The sequence below is a fragment of the Caretta caretta genome, chromosome 2 (assembly GCF_965140235.1).
Source record: "Caretta caretta isolate rCarCar2 chromosome 2, rCarCar1.hap1, whole genome shotgun sequence".
Lineage (NCBI taxonomy): Eukaryota > Metazoa > Chordata > Testudines > Cheloniidae > Caretta > Caretta caretta.
Genome location: NC_134207.1, coordinates 42,740,342 through 42,746,676, shown reverse-complemented (window position 1 = coordinate 42,746,676; position 6,335 = coordinate 42,740,342). Strand labels below are relative to the sequence as shown.

General features: G+C 49.3%; 1 long non-coding RNA gene across 1 annotated transcript; it reads right to left on the bottom strand.

Annotated features, from left to right (window-relative positions):
• Positions 1-4,294: 4,294 nt before the first annotated feature.
• On the bottom strand, positions 4,295-5,508 carry LOC142070744 (uncharacterized). Its single transcript, XR_012666692.1, has 2 exons — positions 5,421-5,508; positions 4,295-4,831 (listed from the first exon to the last, which is right to left on the bottom strand). It is a non-coding gene; the product is annotated as an uncharacterized LOC142070744 (long non-coding RNA).
• Between the last annotated feature and the right edge of the window lie 827 nt (positions 5,509-6,335).

The window sequence follows — 6,335 nt, the reverse complement described above, 5'->3', positions numbered from 1 at the left end:
AACAAGGAGAAAGCTCTCGAGCTAAAGTGTTTTTTTTTTTTTTTTTTTTGTCCCATGAAATTCTGTTCAGGTTTAGCTGAGATATTAGCTGTTGAAAATCACCATTTCCCTGCTGTTTGCATTGCTTAGGTAATTTTTGGTAACATCCCAAATAACAAACGAACATGACATTCTAAAGAGCGGTTTCAGAGTAGCAGCCGTGTTAGTCTGTATTTGCAAAAAGAAAAGGAGTACTTGTGGCACCTTAGAGACTAACCAATTTATTTGAGCATAAGCTTTCGTGAGCTACAGCTCACTTCATCGGATGCTAAAGAGCGGGGCCCCAACCAAAGCAGCAGCACACACTGCAATGATAATGCTTGTAAGCTGTCGGAACAGCTGTAGTGGTGGTGTGACAAACCAAGCCAGGCTTCCTCCTAGGGTTGCCAATTTTGGTTGGACGTATTCCTGGAGATTTCATCACATGACATAATCTTTAATTAAAAAGATGAGCCTTTGATTCCTGGAGATTCCAGGAAAATCCTGGAGGGTTGGCAACCTTGCTTCCTCCTGTCACATTCCCCAGATGTGGCACATGGCCCCAGTGTCCCATCCCATACCTCTCTCTGGGGTCACCACATATGGTAGGCTTACCCCTCCTCCTAGATGAAGAGGAGCTGGGCTGGGCTCCCACCCTAAATCTTCTAGACCCAGCACATGGTTCCAACAGCCCATTCCCCACTTGTATGATAAGGTATACACACAATCTTTAATTACATGATCACATTATTTCTTTCTTTCACAGGTCCCCTGCCTCATTCAAGTTGGGCACACAAAGGAATAGTCAAGTGCATAAGTGACCATAAATCTGACAAATGCTTGACTTTGCAGCCTAAATAACTAATGCAGTTATTAGGAGGTAATTGTGACATGCCCCAAGGTACAATCTGGACTGTTGGATTGTTGTGCCCCCTTAACCTTCCAGTGTGATGTGCACTATGCCCTGTTTTGCTGTACGAGCTGCCACTCTGCCCACGCACCCCAGCCTCTAGCATGCAAGTCACCCCCAGACAGCAACCAGGGTGCTATGCCCAGCCACTCTTGAATTACTTACAGGGTAACACCCACATATCCCTAGTCCCAGCCTTGTACCCCAGAAATGTGCTTTGTACACTGCTCAAGACTCCCTTGCTCAGAGTAAGATCATTAGTTTGTCATTCCATCAAAGGGAATGACTATGCACCAGCCTTTGTAACCTGAGTAGATTCCCCACACTGCAATCAAAAACACATTTTTTTAGATAAAACACTAAGTTTATTAACTACAGATACAAGATCTGAATTAGTTACAAAAGGAAATAAAAGATAAAACCTCAAGCTATTTCCTCAACATTACCAGGCTATGTCACATTTGAAATAATAAGGTTTCTCCTACACAAAAACCTAAGCAGTCTGTGCTAACTGGAAAGCTTTTCCAGTTAGGACCACTCCCCTCAGTTCAAATGTTTCTTTGTCTTCCAAATGATCTTGTTGCCTTCAATACAGGTGGGGAAGGAGAGGTGTCTGATGTCATTGTCCCTTATTTTATACTCTCCTCCAGATGCTGTAAAAATCCTTAGGGTATGTCTACACTACGGAATAAGGTCAAATTTATAGAAGTCGGTTTTTTAGAAATCTGTTTTATATATTCGAGTGTGTGTCCCCACAGAAAATGCTCTAAGTGCATTAACTCGGCGGGGCGCTTCCACAGTACCGAGGCTAGAGTTGACTTCCGGAGCGTTGCACTGTGGGTAGCTATCCCACAGTTCCCGCAGTCTCCGCTGCCCATTGGAATTCTGGGTTGAGATCCCAATGCTTGATGGGGCTAAAACATTGTCGCGGGTGGTTCTGGGTACGTATCGTCAGGCCCCCATTCCCTCCCACCCTCCGTGAAAGCAAGGGCAGACAATCGTTTCGCGCCTTTTTTCCTGAGTTACCTGTGCAGACGCCATACCACGGCAAGCATGGAGCCCGCTCAGGTAACCGTCACCCTATGTCTCCTGGGTGCTGGCAGACGCGGTACGGCTTTGCTACACAGTAGCAGCAACCCATTGCCTTCTGGCAGCAGATGGTGCAATACGACTGGTAGTCGTCCTCGTCGTGTCCGAGGTGCTCCTGGCCACTAAATTTGGAGTGACTTGACCAGGTCATTCTCTTTAGTCCTGCCGTCAGTCCTATTGAACCGTCTTATGGTGAGCAGGCAGGCGATACGGACTGCTAGCAGTCGTACTGTACCATCTTCTGCCAGGCAGGCAAGAGATGAGGATGGCTAGCAGTCGTACTGTATCATCTTCTGCCGAGCAGCCATGAGATGTGGATGGCATGCAGTCCTTCTGCACCGTCTGCTGCCAGCCAAAGATGTAAAAGATAGATGGAGTGGATCAAAACAAGAAATAGACCAGATTTGTTTTGTACTCATTTGCCTCCTCCCCTGTCTAGGGGACTCATTCCTCTAGGTCACACTGCAGTCACTTACAGAGAAGGTGCAGCGAGGTAAATCTAGCCATGTATCAATCAGAGGCCAGGCTAACCTCCTTGTTCCAATAAGAACGATAACTTAGGTGCACCATTTCTTATTGGAACCCTCCGTGAAGTCCTGCCTGAAATACTCCTTGATGTAAAGACACCCCCTTTGTTGATTTTAGCCCTGAAGCCAACCCTGTAGCCATGTCGTCAGTCGCCCCTCCCTCCGTCAGAGCAACAGCAGACAATCGTTCCGCGCCTTTTTTCTGTGCGGACGCCATACCAAGGCAAGCATGGAGGCCGCTCAGCTCACTTTGGCAATTAGGAGCACATTAAACACCACACGCATTATCCAGCAGTATATGCAGCACCGGAGCCTGGCAAAGAGATACCGGGCGAGGAGGCGACATCAGCGCGGTCACGTGAGTGATCAGGACATGGACACAGATTTCTCTGAAAGCATGGGCCCTGCCAATGCATGCATCATGGTGCTAATGGGGCAGGTTCATGCTGTGGAACGCCGATTCTGGGCTCGGGAAACGAGCACAGACTGGTGGGACCGCATAGTGTTGCAGGTCTGGGACGATTCCCAGTGGCTGCGAAACTTTCGCATGCGTAAGGGCACTTTCATGGAACTTTGTGACTTGCTTTCCCCTGCCCTGAGGCGCAAGAATACCAAGATGAGAGCAGCCCTCACAGTTGAGAAGCGAGTGGCGATAGCCCTGTGGAAGCTTGCAACGCCAGACAGCTACCGGTCAATTGGGAATCAATTTGGAGTGGGCAAATCTACTGTGGGGGCTGCTGTTATGCAAGTAGCCCACGCAATCAAAGATCTGCTGATATCAAGGATAGTGACCCTGGGAAATGTGCTGGTCATAGTGGATGGCTTTGCTGCAATGGGATTCCCTAACTGTGGTGGGGCCATAGACAGAACCCATATCCCTATCTTGGCACCGGAGCACCAAGCCGGCGAGGACATAAACCGCAAGGGGTACTTTTCAATAGTGCTGCAAGCTCTGGTGGATCACAAGGGACGTTTCACCAACATCAACGTGGGATGGCCGGGAAAGGTACATGACGCTCGCATCTTCAGGAACTCTGGTCTGTTTCAAAAGCTGCAGGAAGGGACTTTATTCCCAGACCAGAAAATAACTGTTGGGGATGTTGAAATGCCTATATGTATCCTTGGGGACCCAGCCTACCCCTTAATGCCATGGCTCATGAAGCCGTACACAGGCAGCCTAGACAGTAGTCAGGAGCTGTTCAACTACAGGCTGAGCAAGTGCAGAATGGTGGTAGAATGTGCATTTGGACGTTTAAAGGCGCGCTGGCGCAGTTTACTGACTCGCTTAGACCTCAGCGAAACCAATATTCCCACTGTTATTACTGCTTGCTGTGTGCTCCACAATATCTGTGAGAGTAAGGGGGAGACGTTTATGGCGGGGTGGGAGGTTGAGGCAAATCGCCTGGCTGCTGGTTATGCGCAGCCAGACACCAGGGCAGTTAGAAGAGCACAGGAGGGCATGGTACGCATCAGAGAAGCTTTGAAAACCAGTTTCATGACTGGCCAGGCTACGGTGTGAAAGTTCTGTTTGTTTCTCCTTGATGAAACCCCCCGCCCCTTGGTTCACTCTACTTCCCTGTAAGCTAACCACCCGCCCCTCCTCCCTTCAATCACCGCTTGCAGAGGCAATAAAGTCATTGTTGCTTCACATTCATGCATTCTTTATTCATTCATCACACAAATAGGGGGATGACTACCAAGGTAGCCCAGGAGGGGTGGTGGAGGAGGGAAGAAAAATGCCACACAGCACTTTAAAAGTTTACAACTTTAAAATTTATTGAATGACAGCCTTCTTTTTTTTGGGCAATCCTCTGTGGTGGAGTGGCTGGTTGGCCGGAGGCCCCCCCACCGCGTTCTTGGGCGTCTGGGTATGGAGGCTATGGAACTTGGGGAGGAGGGCGGTTGGTTACAGAGGGGCTGCAGTGGCAGTCTGTGCTCCAGCTGCCTTTGCTGCAGCTCAACCATACACTGGAGCATACTGGTTTGGTCCGCCAGCAGCCTCAGCATTGAATCCTGCCTCCTCTCATCACGCTGCCGCCACATTTGAGCTTCTGCCCTGTCTTCAGCCCGCCACTTACTCTCTTCAGCCCGCCACCTCTCCTCCCGGTCATTTTGTGCTTTCCTGCACTCTGACATTATTTGCCTCCACGCATTCGTCTGTGCTCTGTCAGTGTGGGAGGACAGCATGAGCTCGGAGAACATTTCATCACGAGTGTGTTTTTTTTCTTTCTAAGCTTCACTAGCCTCTGGGAAGGAGAAGATCCTGTGATCATTGAAACACATGCAGCTGGTGGAGGAAAAAAAAAGGGACAGCGGTATTTAAAAAGACACATTTTATAAAACAGTGGCTACACTCTTTCAGGGTAATCCTTGCTGTTAACATTACATACATAGCACATGTGCTTTCGTTACAAGGTCGCATTTTGCCTCCCCCCACTGCGTGACTGCCCCCTCAACCTTCCCCCCTCCCTGTGGCTAACAGCGGGGAACATTTCTGTTTAGCCACAGGCAAACAGCCCAGCAGGAATGGGCTCCTCTGAGTGTCCCCTGAAGAAAAGCACTCTATTTCAACCAGGTGACCATGAATTATATCTCACTCTCCTGAGGATAACACAGAGAGATAAAGAACGGATGTTGTTTGAATGCCAGCAAACATACACTGCAATGCTTTGTTCTACAATGATTCCCGAGTACGTGTTACTGGCCTGGAGTGGTAAAGTGTCCTACCATGAAGGACGCAATAAGGCTGCCCTCCCCAGAAACCTTTTGCAAAGGCTTTAGGAGTACATTTAGGAGAACCGCGAATGCCAGGGCAAAGTAATCCTTTCACATGCTTGCTTTTAAACCATGTATAGTATTTTAAAAGGTACACTCACCAGAGGTCCCTTCTCCGCCTGCTGGGTCCAGGAGGCAGCCTTGGGTGGGTTCAGGGGGAACTGGCTCCAGGTCCAGGGTGAGAAACAGTTCCTGGCTGTCAGGAAAACTGGTTTCTCCGCTTGCTTGCTGTGAGCTATCTACAACCTCCTCCTCCTCCTCATCATCATCTTCTTCTTCTTCGTCCCCAAAACCTGCTTCCGTGTTGCCTCCATCTCCATTGAAGGAGTCAAACAACACGGCTGGGGTAGTGGTGGCTGAACCCCCTAAAATGGCATGCAGCTCATCATAGAAGCGGCATGTTTGGGGCTCTGACCCGGAGCGGCCGTTCGCCTCTCTGGTTTTCTGGTAGGCTTGCCTCAGCTCCTTCAGTTTCACGCGGCACTGCTTCGGGTCCCTGTTATGGCCTCTGTCCTTCATGCCCTGGGAGATTTTGACAAAGGTTTTGGCATTTCGAAAACTGGAACGGAGTTCTGATAGCACGGATTCCTCTCCCCAAACAGCGATCAGATCCCGTACCTCCCGTTCGGTCCATGCTGGAGCTCTTTTGCGATTCTGGGACTCCATCATGGTCACCTGTGCTGATGAGCTCTGCATGGTCACCTGCAGCTTGCCACGCTGGCCAAACAGGAAATGAGATTCAAAAGTTTGCAGTTCTTTTCCTGTCTACCTGGCCAGTGCATCTGAGTTGAGAGTGCTGTCCAGAGCGGTCACAATGGAGCACTCTGGGATAGCTCCCGGAGGCCAATACCATCGAATTGTGTGCACAGTACCCCAAATTCGAGCCGGTAATGTCGATTTAGGCGCTAATCCACTTGTCAGGGGTGGAGTAAGGAAATCGATTTTAAGAGCCCTTTAAGTCGAAATAAAGGGCTTCATTGTGTGGATGGGTGCAGGTTTACATTGATTTAACGCTG